General features: G+C 59.5%; 1 protein-coding gene across 8 annotated transcripts in view; it reads left to right on the forward strand.

The window, feature by feature from the left end:
* HIVEP3 (HIVEP zinc finger 3) overlaps positions 1-15,872 on the forward strand; it is a 438,249-nt gene that overhangs the window by 315,256 nt on the left and 107,121 nt on the right. Inside the window, exon 1 of one of the 8 annotated variants that reach the window (XM_055138557.1) lies at positions 9,162-9,288. The exons of the other annotated variants lie outside the window; for them this stretch is intronic. The gene's annotated coding sequence lies outside the window, so the exon portion shown is untranslated. Of the gene's footprint in view, positions 1-9,161; positions 9,289-15,872 lie in introns of those variants that run through there. 8 annotated transcript variants of the gene reach the window in all.

The raw sequence follows: 15,872 nt of genomic DNA on the forward strand, positions 1-15,872 counted from the left end.
GTGGTTAGAGCATCAGGCCTGCTGTTTGGAAAAGTCTCTCCCTGACCCTGTCCCCCAGAGACGGGGACTGGTGTAGCTGACCCCCTTTGGCTGGGGAGAAGCCAGGCATGGGGAGGGAGAGAGGGGGGCGGTCCAGTCAGGAAGAGGCTGTCCACAGAGCTACACGTGTGGTCTGGCCTGCCGCATTTCTCCTATCTGTGTGCTCCCAGTATATTTCCTTCTAATTTTTAAAGCCATATGTAATGTCAGGGACATTTAATCCATATGGTTCTGATTCCTTAACACTTAAATCATCCAAATGTTGTTTTGTAGCATCTATTTTGCAAATCCCTTTACATAAGCGTTTAACTCCTCCTTCCTCAGGAGCGCCAAGGGAGAGACCCGGGGCCAGTCCGCTTCCCTTCTGGCCCCCCTCTTGCTGCCAGTGCTGGCCAGGGGTGTCCACCCCATCTGCTCTGGGCCAGCCCTCAGTGGGAGTGGGGGAGGAAAGCAGAGCGACTGGGATTCAGACCCCAGCAGCCCCTCTTCCTGGCTGTGTGATCCACTTCCTCCGTCCCCTTCGTCCTCACCGGTCAAGGGGACCAATCAATGCTCAGTCAGGGCATGCTGTCAGAGGACTGAGCGAAGGTTCTGGAAGGCCCAGAGCAGCGCCCCTTGAGGTGCCCACCTCAGGAGTCAGGGGGCAGTTCAGTCTCATTCCTGAGGAATCTCTAGGATGGCACTGGGGTGGGGGGCGCTGGGGAGGGAGAAGCAGGGCCCAGAACAGGCCAGACAAGAGAACGGGGTAGGGAGTACCCCCAGCAGGCCCCTAAATGGGTGCCACCCCCATGTATGAGCTTCACGAAGTCAGGGAGGGTCACGCAGGACCTCGCCCACCCTGCAAAGAAAGGGCCAGAAGGGCTCAGCCAGCCGGGGGTTGGGGGGGGGCGGGGCGGGGGTCGAGGCTGGTCTCTACCCTTGGAAGCCTCCTTCTTTCCCACCCTCACCTGGGGGAACATGTGCCCTGCGAGCTGGTGTGGCCCAGGCCCCCCTCAGCCTAGAGCTAGGGCCCCGCCTCCACTCAGGCTGCCACTGTCTCCGTCCCTGCCTTCGGCCTCCCCTGAACGTTCCATGCCCCGTCAACCTGTTGTTCCCTCACCTGTTTCCCTGGCCTCGGTGACCTTTCCCCTAAACAGCCATCCCCACTCTCCAGTGCCTGACTCCAGAGGCTCCGCCTTGGAGAAGCCTTCCTGGATTGACCCACAGTGGGCCCTTCCTCCGTCCTTTCCCAGCCTTGGTCTTCCCGGGTGGCGCGGAGCTGGGAATACCTCTCCAGCATGGTGTGGGGGCTGTGGGCCAGAGGACAGCCAAGCTGGTCCTTCCCCGAGACCCTTTGGGGAGCGGGGGAAACACCAGCTCTGGCCCAGGCACATCCTTGTTGGGCCTGGACATCCTGGGATGCAGAGTGGAAATCAAACCCAGCCTCACCGGCGTGCCTGGCCGTGAGGTGGGAGAGGGGAGCCCCGTGAGGAAGATGCAGATCCCCTGGCCTGGCATGGGTTCCTCGGGGCCTCCCCTTGGCGGGGGGTGGGGGCAGGGTTGTCCGTCGGCCAGGTCTGATCGGCACCCCATTCGTGACTGTCCCCACCAAACAGGATCTCTTTCCCTGGCGATTCCAGACGGAGCGGATCCCAGACAGAGCCGACTCTGGGGCGGCAGAGCAGATGCTCAGTCTAAAATTAGGTGCTGACTGCGCCTTCATCTCGGCTGCATCTGTCAGCGTGCGCCGGAATCAGCGCCGAGCCCCTGCCTCCCGGCCCCGCCAAGCGAGCTAGTGGTGATGCGCCTGCCGGCCGGCTGCTACCCCCCCACCCCCCGCCTCGGTGCTTTCCCGCTTTCCTGCACCCCCCTTTGTCAGTGAGCGCTCCCCTCCGGAGGTTCCCCTGCCTGCTCTCATCCCCGCCTGCCCGGGAAGGATGGTGGGGAGAGGCTCTGCAGGAGGATGCGAGGGGGACAGGGGGTCTGGCAGAAGCGGAGGAGGGCAGTAATTAGGGAGATGATTCAGTAGGTCACGGAGGCTGAGAGGCCCCGAGCGGTGCAGTGGGTGGACATGCAGAGACCCCAGTGAGTATCCATGTAGCCGCACCTGGAGCCTGGAGCCCCAGGAGCAAACGTGGACGGCAAATGTGCCCATGTGAAAGCCAGCGGCCACTCCGTCCTCAAGGAGAGTCAGTCCCAGGTCATAGGTCCCGGCAGACAACCATGGCTGGCTTTTTTGTTCTGTTTGGGTTTTCGGTGGCTTGGCCGTGCCCACTGCTTCGCAAGACTGTCTGCTTTAGTCCCTTGATCCCACTGTCACTCTTAGCCGGCGACAGCCGCATGACCATGCCTGGAACAGTGTTTGGCCAAATCCCTGGCTGCCCCACAGCCAGAAAGTTTAATATGTGAAATTAAGCATCATGCTGAGAAGAAGGCTTCAAGGTCTGGGGTACAAGGTTTGCAATGGGGTAGGTGTATGATGGGGGGTGGGGGTGGAATCCTTGCCACCATACGGCCCCCTGAGCACCATGGAGAGCGACCCCCAGGCAATACAGAGAGTTACCCCTGAGTATCACTGGGTGTGCCCTCCCCCAAAAAGTAGAAGGAAAGAAAGAAATTAACCATCACTCCCTCCTCTTCACCCTGCGCCCTGCATCCTTTACATCGGAGACCACCGATTTTGGAGCCCGCCTGCCCCCAGCTCCTCCAGCCTTGGGGTCCTTCTAAGCCCCTCGGGGGCTTCTGACTCAGCTTCTCTCAGTGGGCCCCAGTGGTGCCCCAGAAAGCTTGCCAGGATTCCCATGAAGAATCAGGGTGGTGCTGATGGCATGTTGCAAGGAATCCACAGGCAGGCTGGGGGGTGGGCCGGGGTATCACCCTCACAGGCTTGGTTTCCAGTAACTGCCTGTGGTGGTGTTTTTTTTTTTTTCCTAGAACCCCTGAAAGACTTGAGTGTCACCTGCCCCAGGCCCAGTGGCAGTGCTGTTCCGCAGCCCAGGGCAGCCCAGGAAGAGCCTACGGAGGACCTGCTTGAGGGGAACCCACCTAGGTGTCAGGCACTGCCCCTCGGATCCTCCCCCCACCCCACCCCACCCCTCACGGCCCCTTGGCAGCCAGCACAAAGCCTGACCCTCACGTAGTAGCGCTCCATAGGGCGTGCGGAGCACGCTGCAGGGATGCTAAGAGAGGAACAGAAGGGAAAGCAGGCCATTCGGAGGGACTTGGCAGGATCAGGGCACTGGGGAGTGAAGGAGGGTCAGGGAGGAGCTGGGGCGATGGGGGGGGGGCGGGTTGCGGGAGAGGAAGAGCGAAGAGCGGCTTTGTCAAAGGGACAGAGTGGGCAAAGGCCCGGGCAGGACGTCCCTGCTGTGTTCAGGCACCGGTGCCCGCGCCTGCCCTCGCGGGAGTCCCTCACCCCAGGTCCAAAGGCTGGAGCGCTGGAGAGCTCCGCCCGCACGTGAGCCGAGCCCGTGCGAGGCGGGGGAGGCGGCTTTGCGCTGTGGGCGGTCCCTCGGAACCCCGCCCCTTCCCCGGGCTCACCTGTGCTCCCTCGGCTCCGCCGGGCTGAGGCTGCCCTCTGTTACCATAGTGATGTTATTCAGCACTTCCCCGCCCCTCCCGAGACTCCCCGGGCGCCTTTTCTGGTTGTGCCTGTATTGCTTTACCTTGGCTCCACGTTTCTGGGCTGTGATTGCCGTCTCCTCCCCCTTTCCCTTGCTTTCCCAGCTGTCACCCAAGACTGCGTCTGCAGCCTTAGAAGACCATCTCCCCGCCCCATCTCACCCCCTAGGGACCTGAGTGGAGCGGATGTCCTTTACTGAGCACTTACTACACACCCACTTTTGTCCTCAATTCTCAGAGGCCATTTTCTCCTCCCTTTTCATGACTCTCCTTCTGTCTCAGCCCTCACCTGAGAGGGGACCTCCTTCCCATTGGAACGGCTGTGAAAACGGGGCCTGGGGGAGCGAGCAATGAGCGGAGGGCCGGAACCAGGACCTGGCCCCAGGAACATCTTATTCCGGGTCTTAGAAGTTGTGGTTATGCCGCCGCCCCTCCCCTTGGCAAGCACGCGGCCATGTGCAAAGTAAATATTTGTTGTTATGGATGATCTTGCAAGTCGGTCCCTTGGCCAGGGGAAAACCTGTTCTCGCAGCTGCCAAGGGAGTCCACAGCCTGACTAATCTCCTGATTCCTGGAACCCAAGGCCCCGCCCTCCCACCAGGGGCCCCCTGGGCCCTGGGGGAGTCCCTGGAAAAGCTGGTGACTTGCCAGGATGAGGCTAACACAGGACTCCTGCAGGCAGCAGGGTCTGTCTGAAGTGGAAGACGAGGACGTTTTAGTCATTTGGCAAAAACAGGTCAGTGAGCTGGAGTCTGGCACTCTAGGCTGTTTCCCGGACAAGATGGCCAGAGGGGCAGCAGCTGGCTTTCTCCCACTCCAGATGTTTCAGGTCCCAAGTGAGGCATGCCTGTGTCCAGGAAGGCAGAATCCAAAGAGCACAGAGATCTGGGAATAAACGGCCAACCGTCGGGGTGGTCTGCACCAAGTGCTGGAGGCTTGCGGGGAAGGAAGCAGCCAATGTCACCAGGCAGGAGAGGGGACAGAGAAGGCTTCCTCAGGGAGGTGACCTCTCGGCGGACTGCAAGGTGGGGTGGCAGCCGGGCAGAGAGGAGTGAGGGGAACAGTTCAGGGAATGTCATGTGCAAAAATGTTCTTGCAGACTTAGAAACATGAGTGAATCTGTACAATGGGCAGATGGAGGTCATTGCAGAAAGACCCGAGGCTTGGCTAGGAAAGACACGAAGAGATAGTTTAGAGGGATCCCCAGAATTTGTTTCAGTGGGTTTTTGAAGAACAGGTAGGAGAGCAATGGGCAGAGGAAACAAGGGGAGGCTGCTCTAATGGGACTTAGTGGTGGCCAGGGCTGGACCTCGGGGATGGAGAGAGAGAGAGGATTGGAGCTTGGCTTAGGCTGATGGCGCAAAGGGGCAGGAAGGACCTTAAAGCAGGGTGGGAGGAAAAGGATTCTGGGTCACGAAGGGAGCCATCGTACTGTTCACTGAGCACATGCTGGGAGCTCTGGGCTACGTGTGACTCCACCGGTCACACGTAACCGTCCTTGGAGACATGGAGTCCACACCAGCAACAGCAAGGCCAGGGTCACACCGGGAGCATGGGGCTGGCACGGAAACCAGGTTCCCGGAGCTCTGGGGCACCTGCTGTCCCATGGCTCAGGTCAGGGATGAAGCGAGAGCCCGAGGGAGGCGGTCTAGGAGCTGGGAGTGCAGCTGTGGGCTAGAGCAGGCCCAGCCCAGGTGGGGAGAGCCCCATACAGGGAGAAGTAAGCACGGAAGACTTTGTGTGCAACACATGTGTGGGAAGAGAAACCGCACACCCTCAACACACATGCGTGCACACACGTACACACACTCACACACCGCACACTGAAAGTAAAACAAGAAAGCCTGCAGGCCCAGGAAATCAGTGGGGGTGTGAGGGACGTGGGGGGGTGGGCCGGAGAAGGGGGTGGCTGCCCAGACAGCACAAGATCTCAGCACGTGTAGCTTGGAAGCCCCCCAAGGCTGACTCCCAGCCAACCAGGAAACTGTCCCAAGAACGCTTGGGCAGACAGCGCCTTTTCAGTGACAGTGAGGGAGGCCAAACCTGCAACTGGAATTGGGTTGTTAGCAATGAGGAAACGTTTCACAGAGATGACCCCCTCAGTGACAGAGCAGATGCCTGCCCTGCCCTCTGCTACAATCTCCATGAGATCATGAAGCCTGTACCTGGTGCTAGGATCTGTATAGCAGAGCCAAGCCCAGCGTGAGTGCACGTGTGTGCGTTTGCGTGTGTGTGTGTGTGTGTGTGTGTGTGTGTGATTTCCATGGCAACAGGCTCTCAGCAATGGAGCCTGGAACACCTGGACCACCGGCTCCCTAAATGTCACCCCAGTAGCAGTGTGGGTCTTACTGGTTCTGCTTCCTGTGGGTGCCCCCGCCTTGCCCCAGGCCACACCCCCAGGCAGCAGAGCACCGATCGAAACAGCTGCCCCGCTCCATCCTTGACTGGAGCTCTATGAACACAGGCCTGTGTGTTGTATGTTCCCAGAACAGGGAAGGGGCCTGAGTCACGTCCGAGGAATGAAGGGATGTGGGAAAGGCCCGAGGGCCTAGCTCTGGGAGTTTCTCAAGGCCTGGCCCTGTGACACGCATGCGGCTGGGCTGATGGGAAGGAGAACCTGGGACCAGGTACCACCTGCCTCCCCACCCCGGGCCTGACCAGATGCGCGCTGTAAGGCTGGGGTGGTAGGCGTGCCTCACTGGGCAGCGGGCTGCTTGGTCCAGCACTCACTGAGCTCTGAAGAGCCCCAGGGAGCACTGGAGCTCAAGGGGCAGCCCTAAGAGGAGCTCCCAGGCTGACTCTCATGACCTGGTATCCTGGGGGGTGGGGCTGAGAGTCGGGTCCACAATCTTCCCTAGGGGCTCTGTGGATGAGGGGCAGCTCCAGAGAGCTGTGCTTCCTGGCAACCCTCCTTGCCCCACTATGGCCTGTCCAGGCCTGTGTGTGTTTGGGGATGTCCCGGGCTTCCCGGATGGGGATGCAGAGGAGTCGGCACACAAGCAGCAGGAGAGACAAATCCCAGGCCCTGGAGCCGAGGGGCCTTCAGCTGGGGAGTGTGGGCAGGGCAGCCTCTGCGGGGGCAGCACCTCCATGAGCCTCTGAGCATCCAGCCTCGACCCGCTGAGACTCCTCCCTCCATCCTGGGCCCCAGCCAGGGTCCCTGGAACCTTGGCCACACACTGACTGGATGCCAAGGCCTTCCCATGGTTACCTGGTCTTTGCTTTGCCCCTCCGTTTGTTCACTTAACAAGCATGTGTCAACAATGTAATCAGCCCTGGCAGGAGATAAGAATCAAGACAGAAAATTCCGTGCAGCTCCCCAGTCTGGAGCAAAAGGCAGGTGACTCCCGGCCGAGTGTGTTTTGGGGCGAACAGAGTGTGTGTAGAGGAGGGAGCCTGTGGCAGCTGTGACACTGCAGGAAGGTGACAGAATCCATTGGAAGACTAATAGGGCGGGGGAGGGCACTCATCTGAGTCTTGGGCATGTGACAAAAGTCACCCCTTGGGGCGTTGTGAATTCTGACTAGACATCCACTCTCCCTCCCCGGCCGCTCTCAAGAGGCACCGAAGTCAGCAGGGCCCTGGGGACAGGGCAGGAATGCAGTTGGGGTGGGGTCACTCTGTTCCAGGTACCCCACGCAAGGCAAGTATCTATCAGCAACTTTGAGTCAGGTCCTGAAGGGCAGTGGGAGGGGTAGCGGGAGCATTTTTCACAAAGGGGAGCGCTGTGGGGAGACCCCCACCTCCAGCAGGTGCCCAGTTATATGTAGGGGTGGGGGTGTGAGCAGAGCCGCAGTGGACACAGCTGGTCAGTGGAGTCTTGGAGTCCAGACCAGTCCAGATCAAAAGTAACTACACCCTCCATGCACCGCCCCCCCCACCCCAAGCATCCTTAGGGTTTAGCAGAAGGAGGTGATCGGATATGAACTGGGATTGGATATCAACTGCATCGGTTGGGTGGGGTGCTGATAGAGGATGGGGATGGGGGTGGCCATCCAAATGCTCTGGCTGCCTGGCTGCTCTGTGTCCTGGGTCATGCTGCCCCCCCTCCCTCCCAGACAGCGGCATAGGACATCAGTGTATGCTGCTGCTTTGAAAGCCAAGTGCCCCGTGAAAGCAGGGGGTTGGGGGAGGGGGTGTCTAGGCTCCATGTGCTGGCTCTGACCTGACTTTGGAGGGGACGTGGCAGTTCTGCTGGTCACTGGTGGGTGGGGAAAGCACAGAGGTTGCCAGGGATCCCCCTGTCTCCTGGGACCAGTGGCCTCCGTTCAGAGGGAAGCCCCTGGCCCTGACAGGAGGATCTTAGAGGCTGAGATCATCCCCCTGGAGCCTGGGAAAGCCTGGGCCATCCAGGCGCCTTGCTCATGTGACCCCGTGTGTCCCTGCAACCCTGACCAGAGAGGGCAGGCGAGGCGAGGCTGTGTCCGCTTCAGTTCTACCCTTGCTTGCCTCCTTCTGGTCCTAATGTTGGCCAGGGCGGCCCCATCCTTTCCTGAGGCTGTTGCCAGTCAGCCCCTGCCAGGTCTGGAGTCAGCAAAGCCAGGGTGCCCCCTCCCCATCCCCCCACACACACATGCACACACACACACACACACACACACACACACACACACACACACACAGCTGACCTGGGCGGGTCTTCAGTGTCTGAGCCCTAAGTGCTCCTGTAACATGAAAATCCTGGTCTCTCGGCCAGCCGTGGCCGTTCTGCAACCTGGGAAGGGCGGCAGTGAGGAGGACTGGCCAGAGCGGGAACTAGGGTGCGCCTGAGTCCACGGAGACGGACGGGGTAGCTTTGGGTCAAGTCTGGCAATAGGGAAGCCCCGAGAGGCAGCGGCCCCGCAGGCCGGCCTCGCCCCTAGGCTGGAGCCCCGGGTGCTCCCCCTACCCCACACCCACGCCGGCCTGCGCCGCTCCCCGCCCGCTCTCCTTAAGCAGGGTTCTCCCTTGGGGACGCGCGGGCTTCCGGAGCGGGGCTGGCACCGCGAGCCAGTCGGGAAACGCACGCTGGGGACGAGGGCGCGCGCCTGCCCGGCCGGGTGCGGCCCAGCGCGGCTCGGGAGCCCAGAGTCCCGGCGGCAGCGGCGGGCCCGGGGCTTCCCTGCCCGCCCTCCCGGCGGGCCCGGGAGGAAATGACAGCGCGGGAACCGGGGCGGCGCCCGAGTGACACGGCCTGTCACCGCGAGGCCGCGCCGCAGACCCTCCCCCGGCGCCGCGAGCCGGGGATTCCCCGGGCGCAGACCCTCCCGGGCAGCGCCCGCGCCCCGCGCCCCGCGCCCCGCGCCGCGCGGGGATCCCAGCGGGAGGGCGCCGGAGTCCCCGGACTCGGCGACAGGAAACTCTGGGGAGTGAATGGAAAGAAGTGGGTGGTCCGGCCCCTGCGACTTCCCCTGACATCACTGCCCAAATAAGGAGCTTCCAAGCGGCCGCGGGGCGGCCCGGAGCCGCGCCCGCCGCCGGCGCCCGCCCGCCAGCCCGCCCCGCGCCCACCCCGCGCCGCGTGGGCCGCCTGCGAGCGCCCGGGGCACCGCCGGGCGGAGCCGAGCCGGGCGGAGCCCAGCGAGCGGCCGCTGCCGAACCGCGCGGAAGCCGGGCGCCGAGCCCGGCGCAGCCCCGGCCCGGAGCAGCGGAGCCTCGGCCGCCAGGCAGGTAAGCAGGAACGCCCCGCGCCCCGCCAGCCGGGCACCGCCGGGAGGGAGCCGCGTGCAGACGCGCCCGGGTGACAGCTCCCGGGACCCCCCGGGACTCCGCGGAGCCCAGGGTTGCCTGGTGCACGCGCTCGCCCGCCGCTCGCGTTTCCCAGGCACTACTTCTGTCACCGCCCTGGGGTGACATAAGCGTTCCCGCGTTCACACTTCTCTCTCGCACACTCGCGCCTGGCACTCGGCGTGCTCAGCGCCCTGTGCCCGAGGCTGACCCGCGCCTCTGCACCCTCGCTCTCCTCCACGTGGGACGCCGAGCGCCCCATGGGAGTTGCTGCCCTGGCTCGGTGGCATGGGCGCACAACCCCCCTGGAGACCGTGGCAGCAGTTTCTGTCTGTTGGAGCCCACAGCCTTGGTGCTTGGAGATGGATTGGGATTGAGTGAATTCAACTAGCGTTGCTTTGGCTCTGCACCTTCCTCCTCCCCCGCCCCCCCCCCCACACACCTTTGCAGAATGGCACCTGGCATTGGGTGTGCAGGGTGGTGAAGACGCTGTACCTGGCATGGTGGAGAGGGTGTGGCTACCAGCCTCAGAGACCGGGCTTTGCAAACGGGAGGCAGGGGATGCTGGGTTCCATATCTGGGTGTTGCAGACTTCAGGGCAGGTGCCGCTGGCGGGGTCAGCGCCCCCCCCCCATCTCGAGGGGCTTCTGTTCAGTGGCTGTGCTCGCTTGTTTCTGAAGTATATCGCACCTTCAATGAAGGTTTGATCAAGGGCGGGAGGAAATGGGTAGATCCCAGGCAGACCCATCAGTTCGTGATGCGGTGCAGTTTCCTTTGTTTCTTGCAGTTTTGTTTTATCATCTGAGAAATGGGCGTGAGGGTCCTTGGAAGAATGTTGTCCGGGAGAATTGGGATCATATAAGTGAAAATGATCAGTAGATCCTAAAGCCCTGTGCACGGGCCAATGACTGTGGTCTGGATGGCTCTGAGCTGGTATTTGCCACAGCGCAGCTCTGGGAAGACAGAGCCTGATTTCTGTTCAGTCATCGACAGGACTGGGAGCATTAATATGTGCCCTCTGCCTGCTAACAGATTCCCCCAAAGTGTATTCCAGAGAACAGTGCTTCTGAAAGCTGTGCCACCAGTGAAGTTCCCCCCCTTGAAGGAAGTCTGGCAAATTCTGCAAACTTTCTGTCACCCTTCTTTGAGCCAATGGCAATCTGTCCTGGCAAATCAAAGGCTCTGAGAAGTACTGCAGAAGAGCCTGTTTAGCTTTGTCGAGGCCAGCGTAGCCCTTTTTGAGTTATATGTGCTTGTTCTCCAAAGAAATGGTGCTTCAGGGACCACCAGCCCACGATGGGGTGTTGTCAACTTGCAAATGGGCTTTGGGAACTATGCTGTGATTCCTCTTTAATGGGGAGTAAGCAGAAGCCCAGAAAAGTGGGGTGACCCACCTGGTATCACACAGCAAAGCAGTGGACCCAGGCACCTGACCACCACCAGCAGCAGTTAGCAGTAAACACAAAACCCAGACTCCCCACCCAGAGCTCTCACCCCCTTTCAGTTACAGCCAGTTATCGACAATTCTTTCCAGGGACCAAGTTTGCTGCTTTCATGAACACTCTGCAGTGTCATTTGAGCACTTTGACATTCAAGCGATTCATTGTTGAATGAAAGAAATGATGATGAGCTACTCTGTCCCCTTATGGGGGGGACTATAGCTTGGGGACTGCACCCAGATGTGGACTCCATTGTGAGAAGTAATGGTACCAGAGTCAACACACACACACACACACACACACATACACACACATCCAATTCCACCCACCAATCCTTCTCTCCCTACACCCACACACCCCTGTGACCCTGCACACTCATGCCCGGACGTGTACACTCCTCTGTATGCACACCCAGTGCCACATTGGCACATACACTCCTTTGCTTCTACACTTGCACACATTCCCTCCCACACATACTCTTCCCACAACAACCCTAGATGTGCTCCAAGCCACAGCAGGAGACACTCCCTTTGTTCCTGGAGCTGCTTGGGGGTGCCTGCAGCTCCCCCCAGTGAATAGTGAGCGTGTGGGAGTCCCTTGCCAGTCACTTCTTTGCATATCCTGCATGTTATCCTATTCCCCTCCCCTCCCCCTTTTCTGCCCTTCATCACCGTGTGTGTGTGTGTGTGTGTGTGTGTTTGTGTGTGCGCGCGCGCGCTTGTGTGCACATGCGATGTGGCCACGGTTCTGGCTTCTCCTGCATTGTTTATTTTCATCAATTCTCAGTGCCCTGTGGGGGAAAAAACTTGGCCTCATTTTTTCGACCGGAATCCCCGGCGCCTCACAGGGCGCCTGACACCATGGAGGGGTTCAATAAGCATTTGCTGAATGAGAGAGCGAGGTAGGGGGCAAGTGTGTGAGGGCTGTCCCCCCACCCCGTCAGTATCTGGGGCATACCTGTGTGCACAGTATGGGCTTGCTGGGTCTGAGAGACCGTTCCAGGGGTGTCACAGTGAAGAGGACGGCGTCCTCAGCTTGTGGAGCACACACCCCAGGGGAAAGAGAGGAGAGAGCAATGGCCCCTCAATGCCCAAGAGTGAAGTGATCTGGAAGACTGTGCTGGGGACGCTCCCGGCAGCAAAGCAGCTGCTGTGTAGCCTGACCCCTGGCTAGTGGAGAGTGAGGGCCATTCGGAGATGTGGGGGAAACATTCAGTCAGCTTCCAGACAGATGAACAGCAGGTACAAAGGCCCTGTGGCCTCCCAGAGCCAAACTGAGGGCCTGTGGAGAGGCCACAGTTGTTGACAGCTGATCCTCTGAAGAGCACCCTTGGGAGCAGGTGAGTTCTGCAGTCTGATGTCGGACCTGCCTCTTCATGACCCAGTCACAGAAACCAAGTTTGGGGCATCCACTGAGAGGATGGTAGACTTTGGGAAGGAGCGTTTCCTCCCCGTTGCTTCCCTCCTTCCCCATGAGTGAGGGCAGGGTGGGACTCCCGAGGCCCTTCCCAGATCCCCCCCTCATAGAATTGGCTGTGCTCATGGGAGGCTTGAGACCCTTCAGGTGGTCCGTCTGGAGGGACCGTGAGGCAGTTGTGCTGCTTCCATTATTAATAACCATGATGTCATGCGTCTGTGCGGCTCCTGGTCAGCTGCTGAGCACTCCTTCCTATTATCCTGTTCACTCTGCACTCATCTGCGGAGTGGGGTGGGAGGCGGGGAGGGAGCCAGGAGGTGGAGAGAGCCCAGACACCATGACAGGCTCACCCCAGCCTCTTCCCCCCCTCCCCCTCCCCCCACACCCAAGTCCTCACTGCAAAGCAGGATCCAGGAGAACCTCCCTCTGCATCCCTGAGCTGGGAGGGGGGGACAGTGTGAACCTTGCATTAGGTTCCCCTCTCACAGATGCAGAAAGAGATTACTCTTTGGGGACTGCACCCAGATGTGGACTCCATTGTGAGAAGTAATGGTACCAGAGTCAACACACACACACACACACACACACACACACACACACACACACACACATACACACACATCCAATTCCACCCACCAATCCCAGGGCTCCGAGCTACCTGGTCGGCTAATAACCATGTTGTTGGATGGAGCAGCTTAAGATAGGAAACCACAAAGCAAAGATAGAAGCCGGGGCTTTGGCTCCCAGCATCCCCACCTCCCTTTCAGAAAAACTGCCCTCTTTGGGGGCCTCGTCGTTATCGTGGTCCGTCGACAGGTCATTTTTACCCCCCCCCCCATTTGTTGGTGAGAAGCATGATTGTGGCCAGGATTGTCAGGTGCCGGGTTCCAAGGCATGGCCCTCTTCATCAACCAGCAAATACATTTCAAAAAAAATGTTTTGGAGCCTTCTGGAAGAGGATTAGATGTGGGGAAGTGACTTCCTGAATTGAGGGAACGGAGTGGTTTCCAGACAAGGGTGCCCTTTGCTTTTACTAGAGGAGTCCCGAGTTCCGCCCCCCTGTCTCAGTCAGAGCCCCAGGCGTGTGTGGGAGCGCGTGGAGCTGGAAGTGCAGCTGGGTACGAGCTGCCTCGCGGTTGGATGCCGGGAAGTCGGGGAGACCTTTCATCCACAGGCGTTTCCCTGTGCCCCTCCCCGTGCCACTCAGCCCCTGACCGCAGGTCACCCCAGCTCACACACGGCAGAAGCACGAAGCCCGGGGCCCCGCCAGCCGGAGTCTCTGCCTCGTTTTCTGGCCATGCACCTCGGCCAGATTCCTTTACTGCTTCTCCCTCCGCCTGCGGGACAGGCTCTTTCCTGCAGAGTGGCGAGGGGTCAGTCACGGCAGCCCACCCATCCCAGACACGATGGAACACCTGCGCCTGGCGCAGAGTGGGCGAAGGTAGGGAGCAGCTTTAGTTGCTATAATGAAAAATGGATGGTGGTAATTTAAAACAAAATAAAACACAAGACTACAGTGCTGGTGACCCGGAGCCGAGCCTCTTCTGGAGGGGCTTCCCCTCGCAAAGGGCGGAAAGACTCCCCCAGCCCTGCGCCCCCTCTGGTCATGTCACAGCTCTGCTGGAGCACAGCGGGCTGAAGGGGAACAGGCCAGTGTCCCTTTCCCTGGGCTCAGAGCTTGGTGAATTCCCACCTGTGCCCACCAAGTTCACCAGTTGTCCTTTCCTGCAGAGGGAACCCTGGGCTCCCAGAAACTGTGCTCTTTCCCCCACTCTCTCCTGGCCACATGGAGGCCTCGAACTCCCCAGGCTGGGCCTCTGCTCACTGGACACGTGTGGGGCTGCTAGTCCCCTTTCCTCTCCCCTCCTGGGGTTCTTCCTCTCTCCAGTGCAGGAATATTGGGTTATTTTTCCAGGCTTCCCCCAGACACCCCCACCCCCTCCCCATGCTGTCTAGGCCTTCGGGGGGTGTAATGAGAGTGGCTGGGGGCAGGGGAGGCGAGGAGAAGGACTGCGGAACCCCAAGGCATTCTGTTTGGCTGTGGCTCTGCCTTCTGTTCCCTGGAAGTTGGCTGCGTTTTTACAAGCTCTCCATGCTGCCTTTTCCTGGCTTCTGAAATGTGGTTACAACCCCTGTGGGCAGCGCGTGGCGCAGGAGGTGAGAGAATGGCACCAGGCTCCCCACAAATGCACCCCACCTCTTCTCTGTGCGGCTCTTGGCTCTCCCCCCTTTCAGAGCGTGGTCTCCACACATTGTTGGCCCATCCCATTGGGTACCCACGGCTGGGTAGGGTGGGCAACCTCAGACGGGTGCTCCAGGCAACAAGCTTTTGCCAGTAGGTGACAAGTGAGCCTGCGGGCATGGGAGGAATCGGGGCCAGGTGAAGCAAGGTGTTGGGGTTCCTGCCCTGCCTCTAGGCTGCTGTATGTCAGTCTCTGGGGCCACAGGACCTTTCCAGCCCTGAGAAACCTCCTGTCCCTGACTCATGAGTGCCAAGTGGCCACGGTCAGGGCTGGACCTGCTGGGGTTGGCACACACCTGCTTTCCTAGCTCAGACTCTGAAAGGAGGGATTATGCCCAGAGGACGGGAGACACAGGCTCTGGGCAAGCAGAAACTGTGCTTTCTTTCTCTAATTTGTTTGTTTGTTTGTTTGGTTGGTTGGTTTGGTTTGGTTTTTTGCTTTGGGGTCACAGGCTACAATGCTCAAGGCTTATTCGTGGCTCTGCATTCAGAAATTACTCCTCATGGTGCTTGGGGATTGAACCCTGGTCAGCGGCATGTAAGGCAAGAGTCCTGCCTACTGTACTGTCTCTCGCTCCAGCCTGAGAAGCTGTGCTTTTGAACCATAGCCACCTCTGGGAGAAAAGGCGGGTGAAGGGATATTGATGGCATGAATAAGAAACAAGCATGTTTCCCTCTTTGTCTTAAAGGGGAAAAAATCCAAAGCCACTGGCTTTCCAAATAGATTTTCTCGGGCTGGAGTTCGACCGTGTGTTTGGAAGGGAAGCTTGTTTTCAGCTTGGCCTGATGGAGGCCAGAGCTTATGGAGAACCTCCAAGTTGAGCTGCCTTGGGTCATAGGCTGGTTGTCTGGTCCTCACTTGGGTAGCACCGGGCACTGTTCTAGGCTCAGGGAATACAGCCATGACCAACACTGATGGCAGCCAGGATTCTCCTGGGGCTCACGCACTAGCTGGGAGGGCACCCTGTGAACCAAGCCACGTGTCCTGTGTGTAGCATGTGCCCCACCCCCGCCCCCAGTGGGTGCTACTGGAAAAGAATCCATAGGGTAAGAAGTTGGAAGTGGTGGGGCAGGGCACTCGTGTGTGGCAGATCATCTAGGAAGGTGTCACTAATAAGTGACATCTGAATATCTGAGTAAAGCCATGAGGGAAATGTGGACCCACACAGGCTGAATAGACTGTTGGTTCTCTCTGGGCTACCTGGAAGGGTTCTATGGAAATACCTCCGGAGACCGTCTGGCAACTTGGTGCAACCTCTAGCTATCCTGCTTTAGTTTCAGGGTGCTGAATCTAATTCGTGATCACCAATAGAGCCACATTCATAATCATAGCAGTGAGCTTCATCGGGGCCTAACCAAATTGGGCTTGAAGCTTTTATTTATTTTTCCTTCCATTTTCCGAGATGTATTTTAAGATGATGTCCCAGAGG

This window comes from Sorex araneus, chromosome 5 (genome assembly GCF_027595985.1).
Source record: "Sorex araneus isolate mSorAra2 chromosome 5, mSorAra2.pri, whole genome shotgun sequence".
NCBI lineage: Eukaryota > Metazoa > Chordata > Mammalia > Eulipotyphla > Soricidae > Sorex > Sorex araneus.